We start from the raw sequence: 18,408 nt of genomic DNA on the forward strand, positions 1-18,408 counted from the left end.
GAAGACCTGAATAAACATTTTTCCAAAGAAGACATACAGATGGCCAATAGGCACATGTAAAATGCATGACACTGCTAATCAACAGAGAAATGCAAGTCAAAACCACAATGAGATATCACCTCACACCTGTCAGAATGACTATCATCAAAAAGACCACAAATAGGGAGTTCCCGTCGTGACGCAGTGGTTAACGAATCCAACTAGGAACCATGAGGTTGCAGGTTCGGTCCCTGCCCTTGCTCAGTGGGTTAACGATCCGGCGTTGCTGTGAGCTGTGGTGTAGGTTGCAGACGCGGCTCGGATCCCGCGTTGCTGTGGCTCTGGTGTAGGCCGGTGGCTACAGCTCTGATTCTACCCTTAGCCTGGGAACCTCCATATGCTGTGGGAGTGGCCCAATAAATAGCAAAAAGCAAAAAATAAAAAAAAAAAAAAAAAAAAAAAAGACCACAAATAAATGCTGGTGAGGATGGGGAGAAAAGACGACTCTTGTACACTGCTGGTGGGGGTGTAAACTGGTGCAGCCGCTGTGGAAAACAGTATGGAGATTCCTAAAAAAATTACAAATGAGGAGTTCTCATCATGGCTCAGTGGTTAACAAATCTGACTAGGAACCATGAGGTTGTGGGTTCGATCCCTGGCCTTGCTCAGTGGGTTAAGGATCCAGCATTGCCGTGAGCTGTGGTGTAGGTGGCAGATGCAGCTCGGATCCTGCATTGCTGTGGCTCTGGTGTAGGCTGGCGGCTACAGCTCTGATTGGACCCCTAGCCTGGGAAGTTCCATATGCCACGGGAGCAGCCCCCCAAATGCAAAAAGACCAAAAAAAAAAAATTTACAAATGAAAGCAAAATATAACCCATCATTTTCACTTTTGGGTATATGGCCAAAGAAAATAAAAATGGTCATTCAAAAAGATATATGCACTTCAATGTTCATAGCAGCATTATTTGCAAGTGCCAAAGGGAGTTCCTTGGTGGCCTAATCGTTAGAAGTAGGTGCTTTCCCCACAGAAGCCTGGGTTCAGTCCCTGGTCTGGGAACTTACATCCCACATCAAGATGCTACACATTGTAGCCAAAAAAAAAAAAAAAAGATAACAATTGCCAAGATATGGATGCAACCTAAGTGTCCATCAACAGATGAATGTGTAAGAAGATACAGTATACACATACACACACACACACACACACACACACACAAAGGAATACTACTCAGTTAAAAAAAAAAAGAATGAAAATTTGCCCTTTGCCAAAACATGGATGGACCTAGATGGTACCATGCTTGGTGAAATAAATAAGACAAAGACAAATACTGTATGTTACCACTTCTATGTGGAATCTAAAAAATACAACAAACTAGTGAGTATAACAAAAGAGAAACAGACTCACAAATACAGAGAACAAACTACTGGTTGGGTGCCAGTGGGGAGCAGGGGATTAATCGGAGCTGTAGCCACCAGCCCACCAGCCTAGCTTTTGTTTTTTTGGGGTTTTTTTGTTGTTTTTTTTTTGTCTTTTTGCCATTTCTTGGGCTGCTCCCACAGCATATGGAGGTTCCCAGGCTAGGGATCTCATTGGAGCTGTAGCCACCAGCCTAGCCACAGCCACAGCAACGCGGGATCCGAGCCGCGTCTGTGACCTATACCACAGCTCACGGCAACGCCGGCTCGTTCACCCACTGATCAAGGCCAGGGATCCAACCCGAAACCTCATGGTTCCTTGTCAGATTCGTTAACCACTGTGCCACAACGGGAACTCCAGGAGCAGGGGATTAAGAGGCATAAACTATTATGTATAAAATTAAAAGGCTTCAAGGATATATTGTACAGCACAGGGAATATAGCCAATATTTTATAATAATGATAGAGTATAATCTATAAAAGTTTTGAATTACTATGTCGTACACTGAGACTAATGTAATGCTATAAATAAACCATGTCTTAATTTAAAAAATCTAAAAAAAAAGCAAGCAGAGTTAATTAAAACACACACAACACATGCACAACATTTCTATTACGGAAAATTTAAGACATGCAGAAGTATGATTTACTTTAGGTATTCATTAACCAACAATTACAACATTTTGCCAGTCATTCATTCTTTTTTTTGGCTCTCCTGTGGCATATGGAGCTCTGGGCCAGGGATCAGATTTGAGGCTCAGCTGCAACCTATGCTGCATCTGTGGCAATGCCAGATCCTTTACCCACTGTGCTGGGCAGGGGATTGAACCTGCGTCCCAGTGCTCCAGAGATGCTGCCGATCCTGCTGTGCCACAGGGGTAACTCCTTCTTTCACTTTAATTGAATGGATTCTTTCATTTCATTTATTTCATGTATCATGTTATATCACCTGAAATATTTCAATATAACACATAGAACATTTTAAAAAATGTAAACACTACATCATTAATGACAAGTAACAAAACCAGTAATTCCTTAATATAACTCCCAAATGGGAAAGATGTCTTTCACAATTTGTTTTCTTGCTCATGTTTTAATTGTGGTGTTGGGCTGTTATTCTTTTAAGTCTCTTTTATTCCATAGCAATTATCCTTTATTTTTACCTCCTTTATGCCACCAATTTTTTGAAGAAGCTGATCATTTGTCCTGTAGAATGTCCCACATTCTAGATTTGGCCAAATATTTCCTTAAGGCTACTTGTACCTCTAGTCCATGCATTTATCACTGCTGGTTAGATCTAGAGAGAGAGTGACTCCGATAAGAAGCCTTCATAGGTGGTATCCTGGATTTCCTACTGCATCACATTGAGGGGCATGTGATGTCTGCTTGTGCCACTTTGATCTCCGGATTCAGAAGTTGAACACATTTAAAAACAAAATTAAATAGGAGAAAATCACTGGAAGAATTCACTTGGGCAGCTGATAAGTAAGTAGAGGGTCTTGATTCGTTAACAGAAGGCACCACGCTATTTGTGTGTCAAGATTTGCCAACAAAGAATTCAACCTGGGCGTACTCAGGCCTCCCACACTTTGTGGTAGCACAGCCTATGTGAATGAGTTTGGTGACTCCTTTTGAAGACACACATTCTGATAAAATATGAGAAGATATGGCCATTTTAATATAGGTTCAGCTAATTCTTTGCAAAAACCCAATGCATTCTCTGGTTTGGGTTCACCATAGAAATGCCAGACACAGAATAAATCAATTTCAGCACAACATTAGGCAAGGTCCCTAAACTTCTTCAGCCTTATTGAGAGCTCCTTACTCACTACAACAGCCAGAACGACCTCCCTACCCAGAATCCCACCTCCAATTCGTCCTTCACATCCTACCTCCTGGAGTTCTCGAGTACAAACTGGACAATTTCCCTGTGCTGGTTAGACTTTTCCAAAAGCTTTTCGTGGCCTGCTGGGAAAATTGATAATTCTGTAGTTTGTCACTTATGGACCTTCCCCACCTTCTCACCCATTATTCTTTTCCTGTAGGTCATGCTTTCATCCAATGCTCTAACAGCATCCAATTCCATATTATTCTCTGGATACTATGCTCCTTCATAATTCTGGGTCTTTAAAAAAATATTTATTTATTTATTTATTTATTTGGCTGCACCCATGGCATGAGAAAGTTCTGGGGCCAGGGATCAAACCTACACCACAGCAGTGACCTGAACCACTGCAGTGACAATGCCAGATCCTTAGCCTGCTGAGCCACCAGGGAACTCCTCTGGATCTTGATATGATTATCCCTCTGCCTAGAATGCCTTTCCTTTGGTCAGCTTGGCCTTTTCCCACCCATCCTTGAGAATCCTGTGCCAAACCACTTTAACCTCCTTAGTCTGGCTTGAAAGCTCCTCTTCCTTTCTCTGTTTCCTTGGATGTTTTATCATTCTGTCCTGGCAGACTTTCTTGGGCTTGCATGCTGCAGGTGCTCAGGAAACATTCCTTGAATAAATTAAAGTGAAGCACAGTAGGAAGAATGAAGAAAGTGCTGGGTGAATCTACCATTGGCTGAAGAAACACACTTGGAAGATGACTAAGTGCTAAGTGGCCACATCTGCATTGTACACCCCTGGCTTAATCCTTATTTCTGGCTGCTCAACAGTTTTATGCCTTTAAGAACTTGGGTTCAAATACAAGCCTTATCCCTAACTGTGTGGTCTTAGGCACTTAGCAGTTGCATCATTTCTAATGAGTAGATCATGATAGTATCCAGCACAAAGCTTGCTTTGAGGCTTAAGTGAGTTAATACACATAAAGTGCTTCAAGTAGTACCTGGAACATAGGAAGTTCTGTTTAAATGCTTCTTAACATTTCTGCATAGGACTTAACATCTCTTCGTGATGGCTGGCTCTTTGTAGGCCCAATCTGTGTCTGAATGAGCCTGTTTTTAGCCCAAGATGCCCCAGCCATGAAGTCATAAACCTGTGGGAATTTCTCCATAGCATGTGGCATAAACTGTTGGAGGATGAATGAATATTACAGAAGCAACTGGGGAGATTGTTCAGGGTGATAGAAGAGAGGGTGGACTTTGAGGCCAGGCTGCCCGGGTTTTCCATCTTGGCACCTTCATTGACCACTGTATGACCTTCAGCACACAGGCTCAAGCCTTTTGTGCCCGTCTCCTTGTCTGTAAAACGACAATGGTCATGGGTCTGTTGTAAAGGTTATGTGAGATGATTTGTGTAAAGCATTTAGCACAGTGCCTGGTGCATGGGAACTGCTCAATAAATGTAAGTTAGGATTATTATTTATTTTCCTTTTTTGGAATATTTGCATTTTTGCATGAACTAATCAGGTATCTGTTCTGGGGCAAGTCAGCATTTTGGATCTATCTCAATAATTCTCTTTGGTTATATTTTTCATTCTACGAGTCTTTGAATATCACACTGATTCTGCTCATATTTACACAAATAAGGTAGATGGAATCCTGGAATCCTGCCTATTCACTGGAATGAATGACTCCTGTGTCTATCACTAGCTGTGCTCAGTACTGGGCCTCCTACTTATTCAAAGTTAAAAAAAAAAAAAAAAAAAAAAAAAAAAAAAAAAAGGAGTTCCCGTCATGGCTCAGTGGTTAACGAATCTGACTAGGAACCATGAGGTTGCAGGTTCGATCCCTGGCCTTCCTCAGTAGGTTGAGGATCTGGCATTGTCGTGAGCTGTGGTGGAGGTTGCAGATGTGGCTCGGATCCCACATTGCTGTGGCTGTGGTGTAGGCCGGCGGCTACAGCTCCGATTCAACCCCTAGCCTGGGAACCTCCATATGCCGCGGGAGCGGCCCAAGAAATGGCAAAAAGACAATAAATAAATAAATAAATAAAAGGGGAGAGAGAGCAAGCACACCCACCATTCAGGTGTAAGGATGCAGCCAATCCAGGGAACTCAGGACAAATGTGATTCGTCAGCAGTGCGTGTTTTCACCAGCAGTGGGTGAGAATTCCCACAGGTTTATGACGTCATGGCTGGGGCACCTTGGGCCAAAATGGAGATAGGGTCAGAATTCAGGGATTGCTCCAACATCTCAGCACTGCACTTGAGCTGAAGTGACCATCCCTCTGGGAGTCCTCCTTCATTAATGGGGAGTAAGACCCACTCAGCAAGCAACATGGGGGACATTGGCCCAGATCCCATCTTCCTCATAGGCTAAGAGCCCCCAGGATATGGACAATGGGAGGAATTGAGGTCACCCCAAAATGGCTTTTGTATTCTAGACATGCCATATATATATTTTTTTTCTTTTTTGTCTTTTTTGGGCCGCTCCTGCAGCATATGGAGGTTCCCAGGCTAGGGGTCAAATCGGAGCTGTAGCCACTGGCCTACACCACAACCACAGCAACATGGGATCCAAGCCGCATCTGCAACCTACACCACAGCTCACGGCAACGCCGGATCCTCAACCCACTGAGCAAGGCCAGGGATCGAACCTGCAACCTCATGGTTCCTAGTCAGATTCGTTAACCACTGAGTCATGACGGGAACTCCTAGACATGCCATATTTTTCTCCTGAAAATTTATCTGGGGATGTTTTGAATATATCTTCTTTTTTTACCCCAAGTTTATAGGTACTTTCCTTGGGACTACATGTTAAAAATACCTTTCCTGACAGACAGCTGGCCAAAAAGCACATGAAAAGACACTCATCATTACTAATTATTAGAGAAATGCAAATCAAAACTAGAATGAGGTGTCACCTCAAACCAGTCAGAATGACCATCATCAGTCTACAAACAATGAATGCTGGAGAGGGTATGGAGAAAAGGGAACCTTCCTACATTGTTGCTAGGAATGTAAATTGGTGCAACCACTATAGAAAACAATATGGAGTTTCCTTGAAAAATAAAATATAGAACTATCATATGATCCAGAAATCTCACTCCAGGGCATACATCCAGAGAAAACCATAATTCAAAAAGATACATACATTTCAATCTTTATTGCAGCCCTATTTATAATAGCCAAGACATGGAAGCAATCTAAGTGCTCATCATCAGAGGACTGGATAAAGAGGATGTGGTACATATGTACAATAGAATATTACTCAACCATAAAAAAGAACAAGATAATGCCACTTGCAGCAATATGGATGAACCTAGAGATTATTATACTAAGCGAAGTAAGTCAGAGAAAGACAAATATCTCATGAGATTGCAAACATGTGGAATCTAATAAAAATGATAAAAAGAACTTATTCACAAAACAGACTCAAAGATTTTGAAACCAAATTTATGGTTACCAGGGGGAAATGATGGAGGGAGGGATAAATTGGGAGGCTGGAAGTGGTGTATACATACTACTACATACAAAATTGATAAGTAATAAGGACCTACTATATAGTACAGGTCAATCTACTCAATATTCTCTCATGGCCTACGGGAAAATAATCTGAAAAAGAATGGATATATGTATAACTGATTCACCTTGCTGTACACCTGAAGCTAGCACAACATTGGAAGTCCAGTATACTCCAGTAAACTTTTTAAAATGACAAATAAAATATAACAGAAATACTTTGCTTTCTTGGGAGTTCCCATTGTGGCTCAGTGGGTTACGAGCCTGTCTAGTATCCATGAGGATGCATGTTCAATCCCTGGTCTCATTTGGTGGGTTAAGGATCCGGTGGTGCCATGTGCTGTGGAGTAGGTCTCATACAAGCTCAGACACCATGCTGCTGTGGCTGTGGCGTAGGCTGGCAGCTGCAGCTCCAGTTCAACCCCTAGCCTGCAAACTTACATATGCCACAGGTGCGGCCCTAAAAGCAAAAACAAAACAAAACCAAAAAAACCTTTCTTTCTTAAATCTCACTCCTCAGTAGCTTCCATAGATTACTGATTCGAGAAAATTCTCATTATAAACTGTAGGCCCATTCTAAAATATCTTCAGGCTGCCAGATGAAGTTCCATGCGTCTACACAATTTACAGTGATCAGGAGGAAGAGGGCTTCGAGGATCTGGGGTCTTTCCTATAATAATAACAGTAGCTAACATTTACTGAGCACTTACTATGTGCCTATTATGTTCCAGCATTATCTCATGTAGCCCCATGGGTGATAGGATTAAGTACCAATCTCAACCCCATTTTACATATTGGAAAACCAAAGAAGCAGAGTTGATGTAACTTGCCCCAGGTTGTATAGTTAGCAAGGGACTAAACTGCATTTCAGACCAATAGCATCTGACCTGGGGGTTGAACTTTTTACCTGTAAGGTACACAGACCACTTCTCTTTTTCCACCACTTCCATAGTTAGTATCCCTTGACTTTATGATGGGGTTATATCCTGACAAACCCATTATAAGTTGGAAATATTGTGAGTTGAAAATGCATTTAATACTAACCTACTGAACATCATAGCATTCTCAGAACACTTAACATTATTTGGGCAAAATTATCTACCTTAAATCCTATTTTATAATAAAGTATTAAACAACTCATGTAACTTATTGAATACTGTACTAAAGACAAAAACAGAGTGGTTGTGTGTGCACAGAATGGTTTTAAGAGTATCACTTGTTTAATCATCATGCCAGGGTATCACAACACATATCACCAACTGAAGAAAAGATCAAAATTCAAAATGTGAAGTTTAGTTTCTATTGAAGGCATGTCACCTTTGCACCATCAAAAAAGTTGAAAAAGCATAATCAAGCTCTCATAAATTGGCTACTGTGGGTCCATTACATGCTGAAGTTTGAATGTTTGCATTCCCCTAAATTCACATGTTGAAATCCTAACTCCCAAGGTGATGGTATTAGGAAATTGGGTATTTGAGAGGTGATTAGGTCCTGAAGATGGAGCTCTCATGATTGGGATTAGGGTCCTTATAAGAGAGACCCCAGAGAGCCCCCTAGCCCCTTCTGCCATGTGAGGACACAATGAGAAGCTGGCAGTCTGCAACCAAGAAGAGGCCCCTCACTGGAACCTGACTATGCTGGCACCATGATCTTGGATTTCCAGACCCCAGAACTGTGAGCAATACCTTTCTGCTGTTTATAAGTCATCCAGTCTATGGTATTTTGTTATAGCCACCTCAATAGACTAAGACAGTATATATGTAAAGGGAAAAACCATAAGATTTAGAGCTCATGGTGATAATATACTTCCTTGGTACATTGAGGTCACAAGTTTCTCCCCACCTTCCATTTGTCCTTTTAATCATTCATTCAATGATATTTGTAACTGGGCACCAACAAGGTGCCACATGCAGAAAAAAGCCCTGGGGATAGAGAGGTGATCAACACTGGATGTGGCCTCGCTCTTGTGGAGCCTTCAGCTGACATGGGACCCAACACACAGGAAGTAACTATACAGACATGCCACAACTGGAACTCCTTTTTTTTTTTTTAAAGGGCCACACTCATAGCATATGGAAGTTCCCAGGCTAAGGGTCGAATTGAAGCTACAGCTGCCAGCATAAGCCACAGCGACACACCGGATCTGAGCCGCGTGTGCAACTTATACCACAGCTCACGGTAATGCCGGATCCTTAACCCAGTGAGCAAGGCCAGGGATCGAACCTGGTCCTCACGGATGCTAGTCAGATTCATTTCCACTGAGCCACAACAGGAACTCCAACCTTGGACTCCATTCTTAAAAGGTTGCTCAGAGCTAGCAGTGCCCCTACAGCCAGCATCTGTGTCTGTCTGGTACCCATGTGCATCACGGGGGCAGGTCTTTGCAGCATTAGCATCCCTAGAATTCAACTTAAGTCATGGTGATGGCCGACTTGGGAAGAGGGAGAACCAGGCCCTGGCAGCTTCCTGCCCTGTAAACCCATGTCCCTTGGCCTGGTAGGAGATGAAAATTCCAAGAAGATGAAGGGTCACAAGGTAGAGATAGTAACTGTGGAATTTGTTCAGGACAAAGTTTACTAGTGCTTCTTTGCAAACAAAGTGGCCCATAATCAGGAGGAATTTTAGTGCCCTCAGTGAACAGAATTTCACAGATTGTACCCACTCTCTCTGCCTTTTCTGGTAGATAACGCTATAAATTCTCTCTTTGAGAAAAGTGATACTGGGTAGTTTTCTGGTACAAAGCTCTCTGCTGGCACCCCCTAAGTATCAAAGAGTAATGATTATAGTGACTCATTTGTTACTCCTGTTACTTAAACACTATTCATTAAACTTTGTTAACAATACAGAGCTATTATAGAACAATTTCTCTGCCTCACAAGATACAATTTTCCTTTTGCCTTCTCATGCCCTGTCCAATGCCATCTAAGCAAACTTACTTTTCTGAAAGGTTTTTTTTGGGGGAGGGGCACATGGAGAGGAGGTATTATATACTTCTTTATTGTTTATCTTTACTTTTATTTCCACCTGTCTTTCAAGTTACCCCCAAGTGAAAGGTTCTGACATGAACATGCACAATCCCCTTCTATATTCTCAAAGCTCCTTATGCAGAGTTAAGCCTCATGCAAATAATTTCCAAAAGACTGACACTTTTTTCCAGAATCATACATTTTTAGATTTCAAAGCTGGAAGTGTCATCTAAAGGTCTTTTATATAATCCATTTAACTCTAAAGAAGCCAAAGCAAAATCACCCTTGACTGACAGTGTCTGCGTTTATTGACGGAAAGCTTGTTTGGATTTGCATTTGCATAAAGTTAGATGGGGGGTGGGGTGGGAAAGCCCAATCCGTGGCCTGTGTCAAGCGAAGCCCGCTCTGGGTAAAATCTGCCTTTTCAGCCCATGCTCCAGTTTGTCTCCACTACAAAGACCATCTAGAATGATAGATGAGTCCAGATTTTTGCTCCAAACAGCCTTCACAGACATGCATTTAAATGAGCTATACCAGGGAGTTCCTACTGCGGCACAGCAGAAATGAATCCACTAGTATCCATTAGGATGCAGGTTCAATCCCTGGCCTCACTCCCTGGGTCAGGGATCTGGTGTTGCTGTGAGCTGTGGTGTAGGTTGCAGATGTGGCTCAGATCCTGTGTTGTTGTAGCTATGGTGTAGGTCAGGTGTAGCTCCAATTCAACCCCTAGCCTGGGAACTTCCACATGCTGTGTGTGTGGCACTAAAAAAAAAAGAAAAAAAAAAAAAAAAAGTTATACCAGGTGTTCCCTAGTGGCTCAGGGGGTTAAGAATCTGGTGTTGTCATTGTTGTGGCTCTGGTTACTACTGTGGCATGGATTCAATCCCTGGCCTGGGTTCACTCCCGGGACCAGGAACTTTCATATGCTGCAACCAAAAACTTAATAAATGTTTAAAAAGTGAGCTATACCAGTTGATGACAATGGAGTCCAGACTAAGTGAATATGATTTTAGGCATCTCAAACTTGCCTCAAAGAAGAAATGAAGGGAGCCTGACTCAGAAAGAAGTTATTTTTGGAGACTAGCAGTATACTGCTCCAATTAAATTATTGAAAGCAACTGCTAGCATATTTGATGTGTATTTTCAGGAGAGGTTTCATTTGGGGAGTTTAATCAGAGGATTCTTTGGGGACAGTAGCTTTCTCTGAAAGCACCACTGCTGGAGGAATAGACAGCTGCTGCATCTGGAAAACAAAGCTTTGCATTTCCCGTTGGGCTGTATCTGGGCACTGATGTTAGAACTGGGTGATGATCATTTGAGGGAGATGAGAAGCATGATTTCCATGCTTTTATCTGAATCTTTGTTTAATCTCTGACCCAAATATGCATGTCGATAAAATCCCAACTATCTGGGATAGGATAGGTCAGGAGAAGCAGAGGCACATTTTTGGCTCCCAGTCAGCTTGTACATTAAAGGGGTATCATAGCCACATCTTTGAAAGTAATAACCCCAGTGTCCTCTGGCACAGCTTAAGCTACACCTGGGGCGTGTTCAGGTATGTCTGCTACCTTTTAAGAAGGGCATTGGGAGCCAGAGGATTCCAGGTAGAGTTATCAGAAAAATGGATAAAAGTTCTGGATAGCAAGTCACATACAGAACCATAACAATAAGGAACCAGGAATGGGCAACCATGGAATTTAGGCAGAAGCAGCATCTTCAGCCAGGGTGGCCATGCAACAGACCATAGACATGCTCTCTTCTGCTTCTAAAGGACAGACTGAGGTCATCCAGTGGCAGTTACGGAGGAAGGGATTTTCAGTGACTATGAATATAAACATCATTTCTTTATCTCTGGCACAGAATTTCTCATGGAGAAAATCGTCTATAATTGGAGGAAATGCCTTGATACATCTTATTTGTGCTGGGGAGATTGCTGGAGCAGAAATGTCATCAGATTTTAAAGGATTAGAGGAGGTGAGGGAAACGCCTATCAGGAGGCAAGGGGACAGGGATGTTGACAGTGGGGAGACTGTGCACATAGGCGCAGGGGGTGGGGGGAAAAATCTCTGAAACCGGAGCTCGATTTTGTTGTGAACCCAAAACCGCTCTAAGCAATAAAGTCTATTTTTGAAAAAAAGAGAAGCAAGAAGAGGAATCTGTTGTGTTTCTGAGAAGGAGGAATAAATAGAAAAGGGAGAGGGGGAGAAGAAAAGCCAGCAAGAAGAGGGAAGCAGGGGGAATGGCATAGAGGCAGATCCAGGAGGACAGGATGCATTTGGGACAAACACAATGTCCCTTCCTTCCTTCCTCGCCTCCCTCATTAATCAATCAATCTACCTGCTATATACCTACCTACCTTCTATCTACCTACCCAACTACCTACCTTCTATCTATCTTTTCATAAATATTTTTGGCTACACCTACAGCATTTGGAAGCAATTTCTGTGCCTGGGATGGAACCTGTGCCACAGTATCGACCCAACCCACTGCAATGACAATGCCGGATCCTTAACCTACTGCACCACAAAAGAACTCCAATCAATATATAGTTGTTGGGAGTTCCTGCTGTGGCACAGCAGAAATGAATCTGACTAGGAACCATGAGGTTGTAGGTTCAATCCCTGGCCTCACTCAGTGGGTTAAGGATCTGGTGTTGCCATGAGCTGTAGTGTAGGTCACAGACACAGCTCCAGTCTGGTGTTGCTGTGGCTCTGGCATGGGCTGGTGGCTACAGCTCCAATTTGGCACATAGCCTGGGAACCTCCACATGCTGTGGGTGTGGCCATAAAAAAATGTGTATATATATATATAGTTTTGTGTGTGTGTGTGTGTGTGTGTGTGTGTGTGTGTGTGTGTGTGTCTTTTTAGGGCTACACCTGTGGCATATGGAAGTTCCCAGGCTAGGGTTGGATTGCAGCTGCAGCTCCTGGCCTACACCATAGTTCACAGCAATGCTGGATCCTTAACCCACTGAATGAGGCCAGGGATAGAACCCACGTCCTCATGGATGCTAGTGGGATTTGTTCCTACTGAGCCAAAACTGGAACTCTAGTATACAGTTTTGGGTGCTCAAACTTCTGTGCTAGGTGCTGTCATAGCCACTGGGGACAGGGCAGTGCATATAGCAGACAGATGGAGTGCTGACCCCATGGGGTACACATTCCAGAGGGGAGCTGACAATAGACCAGCACACAAACAAACATACAGTACGTCAGCCTATGGGAAGTGCCCTGAGGAAAAGCAAAGCCAAGGAGAGAAATGGGTGACAGAGTGGTTGGGAAAGGCCTTTCTGAGAAAATGACATTTGAGCAGGAAATTGAATGAGGTGAGGGGTTGAGTCTTGGTTGTAACTGTGGGAAAAACTTTGGGGGGCAGGGGGAAGACTGTGAAATCTTTGGGCCTGGAGCAGAGGGGGAGGGAAAGTGATAGCAAAGGAGCTGGTGGATTTGCCGTTGCCAGCTGTCTTATAAACGCCATCCGGTGCCCCAGCCCCCAAACACGGTGCTCACAGAGGAAGGGCTTGAACAAGACTAAGACACTATGTGAAGACACAGGAGCCTAGAGCATGACATGGAGGCAAAACCCCTGTGACAATAGAAGGTGTCTGCCCCCCTTTCTGAAACTTGCTGATGTCTTGAGGAAGACTCTGAACTTGAACATGCAATAAAATTGTTAGGCTTTAAACCCCTTTGCCCCAGATCTTGCAGGGGCAAGGAAGACCCACCTATACCTGGTGAATGAAACATAGCCTCTTCTTTCTAGAAGGTTCTCTCAGATATAAAAATTATTCATCTCTGAAGGAATCTACACTAAGGTTCCCAGAAGAAGGTTACTGCATGGGGTAGGAGGTTGAAATAAATGGTTCTTAAGCCTGGCTTGGTACCAGGGTCACCTGGAGGTTGTTTTAAAATATGGGTTTCTTGGAGTTCCCGTCGTGGCTCAGTGGTTAACAAATCCGACGAGGAACCATGAGGTTTCGGGTTTGATACCTGGCCTTGCTCAGTGGTTAAGGATCCGGCATTGCCGTGAGCTGTGGTACAGGTTGCAGATGTGGCTCGGATCCTGCATTGCTGTGGCTCTGGCGAAGGCCGGTGGCTACAGCTCTGATGAGACCTGGGAACCTCCATATGCTGTGGGAGTGGCCCAAGAAATGGCAAAAAGACAAAAAAATAAAAAATAAATAAAAATAAAATATGGGTATCTTAGCCTCACCTCAAAAATTCTCAATCACAAGCTCTGGAAAATGAAGACCAGGAATCCATCCCCATTTTTTTTTTTTTTTTTGCCACACCTGCAGAATATGTTTTGTTTTTTTGTTTTAAAAAAAAAAAAGGCTCTTAGAAAAAGTTCCCCTGGTGCTTCTGATGCAGTTAGAATAAAACTTGCATTTGAAAACCACAAGATTAGATGACTTTTTAAAGTTTTCTTCAGCTCAGAGTTTTTGATGGCATGAAATGTCAGCTCTCCCACGGGGTGGACTCTAATCTTTCCAACTGGAGTTTAAAAAAAATTTTTTTTTTCTTTTTAGGGCTGCACGCACAGCATATGGAAGTTTCCAGGCTAAGGGTCGAATCGGAGCTGCAGCTCCCAGCCTACACCAGAGCTCCCGACAATGCTGGATCCCCAACCCACTGAGCGAGGCCGGGGATCAAACCGGCACTGTCATGGATACTAGTCAGATTTGTTTCCACTGTGCCACAACAGGAACTCCTAAAATATTTTTTATGGTTTTAAAGGAATACAACAGGTTTGTTGAAAAGAAATTAATGACATGGAATTACAGGCTATACAACCCCCCAAATAACCATGATTAATGTTTGGTGCCTCTGATACCAGATTTTTCCATATACATGTGTGTATACACATATATTCATGTGTACATATACCTATACACACATAGAATAAAATCATTAATGCTTTGGTTCATATAAATGTGATCCTAAATTACTGTAATTTGCTTTGTGTACTTGATAACATATCTTAAATATCTTTCTATGTCAATATATATAGAGCCACTCCGTTCTTTTTTTTTTTTTTTGCCACATCTGCAGGATGTGGAAATGCCCCAGCCAGGGATCCAACTTGAGTCACAGCAGTAGCCATGCCAAATCTTTAACCACTAGGCCACCAGGGAACTCCTAGAGCTCCCCCATCCTTATAATAATCACCTAGTGTTCCACTGTATGGCTGTTCATAATATATTAAACATTTAGGTTGTTTCCAATTTTTACTATTACAAGCATTGCTGAAACAAACACTATTGCTGTATATTCTTTCTTTTCTTTTCTTTTTTTTCCTGACCACTCCTGTAGCATGTAGAAGTTCCCTGGGCTAGGGATCAATCCCATACCACGACAGTGACTCGAGCCACAGCAGAGCCACTAGATCTTTAACCTGCTGTACCACAAGGGCACCTGGCAGCATATTTCTTGCTGTTCATTGTAAAGGTGTGCTTGGTGTAAATTCCTAGATTTGGAATTTTGAAGATATTCCCATAAGGCTCGATCAATTTATACTTATACCAACAGTTGTAAAGTTCCTGTTTCCCTGTCTTCTCATTCTTCACTGATATTATCAACCTTTTAAATTTACAATAATGAAGCACATGAAAAATAAGTTTTTTGTTTGTTTGTTTTGCTACCCCATAGCACATGGAATTCCTGGGCCAGGGATCAAATCTGAGCCACAGTTGTGACATTAAGCTGTGGCAGCCACAACAGTGGATCCTTAACCCACTTGTGCTGGCCGGGGATCCAACCCACGTTCCAACGCCCCCAAGACACTGTGGATCCCATTGTGCCACAGCGGGAACTTGGAAAAATATTTATTGTTTTAATTAGAATTTTTTTTGGTCCCTACTGAGAATGGTAGTGTTGTGTGTATTAATTGCTATTTGTTTTTCTTCTATAAACTATCTGTTCATATCTGTGATACTATGACATAATAAATTTGGTATTCATTTCTGGCACAGAGTGCCTAAAACATTTGGAATTTCCTAAGTAATAAGAGCAGTAAAAATGCCTTTGTTATTCATAACAAGCCCCTTTCATCCACCCTTCATGTTAATAGGGTGCCTTTTCAGAGTTCCCTGGTGGCTGAGTTGTTAAAGACCTGGCATTGTCACTGCTGTGGCGTGAGTTTGATCCCTGGCCTGGGAACTTCTGCATGGAGATGATCATGGCCAAAAAAAAAAAGGATGAATTAGGAAGGCCTGTAGGATGTGGGCTTGTTGCCAGGGGAACCAACTTTATGATTAGAGGGCTGGAGACTGAATCACCAAACTGGACTTGTGAATAGCATCTGAAGTGTGTGTGGGGGGGCAGTTTTGTGGGACTGGACACTTACCTTATGGGATCTGATGTTATCTTCAGGTAGATAGTGTCAGGATTGAGTTATATTGTAGAACATCCGGCTGGTGTTGTAGGATTTCTTGGTGTAGGAAAAAATTACCACATTTTTGGTGATCAGAAATGCCAGAAGTAGAGTATTGAGAGTAGAGGAAACACACAGAAGGGTCTTGGATAATTTTTCTATTAGATTGAAATTTCTTATTGATTTGTGGAAAACATTTATTTATTATGGCTTTTCTTAGTTTGAGCTGCTATAAGATGGGATGCCTCAGAGTTCCCATCATGGCTCAGTAGTTAGAGAACCTGACTAGCATCCATGAGGATGTGGGTTTGATCCCTGGCCTCGCTCAGTGGGTTAAGGATCTGGTGTTGCAGTAAGCTGTGGTATAGGTCACAGATGTGGCTGGGATCCTGCGTTGCTATGGCTCTGAGGTACGCCAGCAGCTACAGCGCCGATTCAACCCCTAGCCTGGGAACCTCCGCATGCTGTGGGTGTGGCCCTAAAAAAACAAACAAACAAACAAAAAGACCAGATGGGATGACCTCAACAGCAAATATTCATTTCTCACAGTTTTGGAGGCCAAGAGGTCCAAGATCAAGGTGCTGGCAGATCCAGTGTCTGGTGAGGTCTGCTTCCTGGTTTGCAGATGGCTGGCTTCTCATTGTGTCCTTGCATGGCAGAGAGGGAAAGAGGGAAAGGGGAGGAAGAGAGGGAGAGAAAGTGAGGGGGAGAGGGAGAGATGGAGAAAGAGAGGAGGGAGAGAGGGATAGAAGGGGGAAAGGAGAGAAAGAGTGCACAAGCTCCAGTGTCTCTTCCTATAAGGGCGCTAATCCCATCATGAGGGCTCCACCCTCATGACTTAATTACTTCCTATACTTCCTAATAACATCACACTGAGCTCAGGATTTCAACATAGGAATCTTGAAGGGGACAAAAACATAGTCAACAGCATCCATGACACAAACATTCAGGCCAAACATGGCTATTAATCCTTTATGTAGTTTCCCTAGAATGTCATTTATCTCTTTAGTTTTTTAATTCAAATTTTTTTTTTTTTTTTTTTTTTTTTTTTTTTTTTTTTTTTTTTTTTTTTTTGTATTTTTCTCTTTAGTTTTTTAATAAAAAATATTAATAAAATAAACATTAAATAAAAAAAATTTTAATTAAATTAATTAAAATTAAAAATTAAAAATTTAAATTAATTTATTTAAAATTTAAAATTAAATTAAATTAATTTAATTTAATCAAAATTTTAAAATTTTTAATTAAAATTTGAGACTATTATTTTATGATTCCCAAGTCAAAATTGTAAGAAAGGTAAACACATAATTCAAAAAGATACATGCACCCCTGTGTTCATAGCAGCACTATTTACAATAGCCAACACATGGAAATAACATAAATGTCCACCGGAGAGGAATGGATTACAACCACATGGTATATATACACAACAGAATATTACTCGGCCATAAAAAAGAATGAAAAAATGCCACTTGCAGCAACATGGATGAACCTAGAGATTGTCATACAAGTGAAATATGTCAGTCAGAGGAAGACAAATACCATATGACATCACTTATATGTCTAAAATATGACCCAAAGGAGCCTATCTATGAAAAAGAAGCAGACTCATGGACATAGAGAACAGACTTGTGGTTGCCAAGGGGGAGGGGGTGGGGGAGGGAAGGGTTGGGAGTTGGGGTTAGCAGAGGCTAACTATTACATAGGGAAGGGGTAAACAACGAAGTCCTCCTGGGAAGTACATTGAGTATCTTGAGATTAATCCTAACAGAAAAGAACATGAAAAAGAACGTTTAACTAAATCACTCAGCTGTCCAGCAGAAATAAACACAATATTGTAAATCAACCATACTTCAATTAAAAAAAAATGGTAAATACAGCGAAGTCTCATTCCCACCTCTATTCCTTCATTTTGTTCCTTCCCATCCCCTATAGGAAAGCATTTTCCTTGTTCTTTAAAAGTGAAGCAAAAATGCCTCTAGAGTCTTTTCTCTCCTTTTCTTATATAAAATGTAACAAATGATTAAAAAAATGCTCTGACCTTAGTTTTTCACTTGATGTTTCCCTTAAGATACACTGTAGATCTGCGGGTGATGGCCCCTGTCAGTACATAGGGGTCTTCCTCATTCTGTTTTCCAGCCACCCAGCCCTCTATTGTGGGCATGTCCTAGTGTATGCTGGATGCTCGGGTGGTTTCCAGTTATATTATCAACAACACTGAAAATAAGTAAACGTCACATATATCTGTGCAATGTATTTATGGGATAGATTCCTTGAAACAAATTTGCTGGGTCAAAGAATTGTCATTTGTCTCTGAATTTTGCCCT

The sequence above is a fragment of the Sus scrofa genome, chromosome 2 (genome assembly GCF_000003025.6).
Source record: "Sus scrofa isolate TJ Tabasco breed Duroc chromosome 2, Sscrofa11.1, whole genome shotgun sequence".
In the NCBI taxonomy this organism is placed as follows: domain Eukaryota; kingdom Metazoa; phylum Chordata; class Mammalia; order Artiodactyla; family Suidae; genus Sus; species Sus scrofa.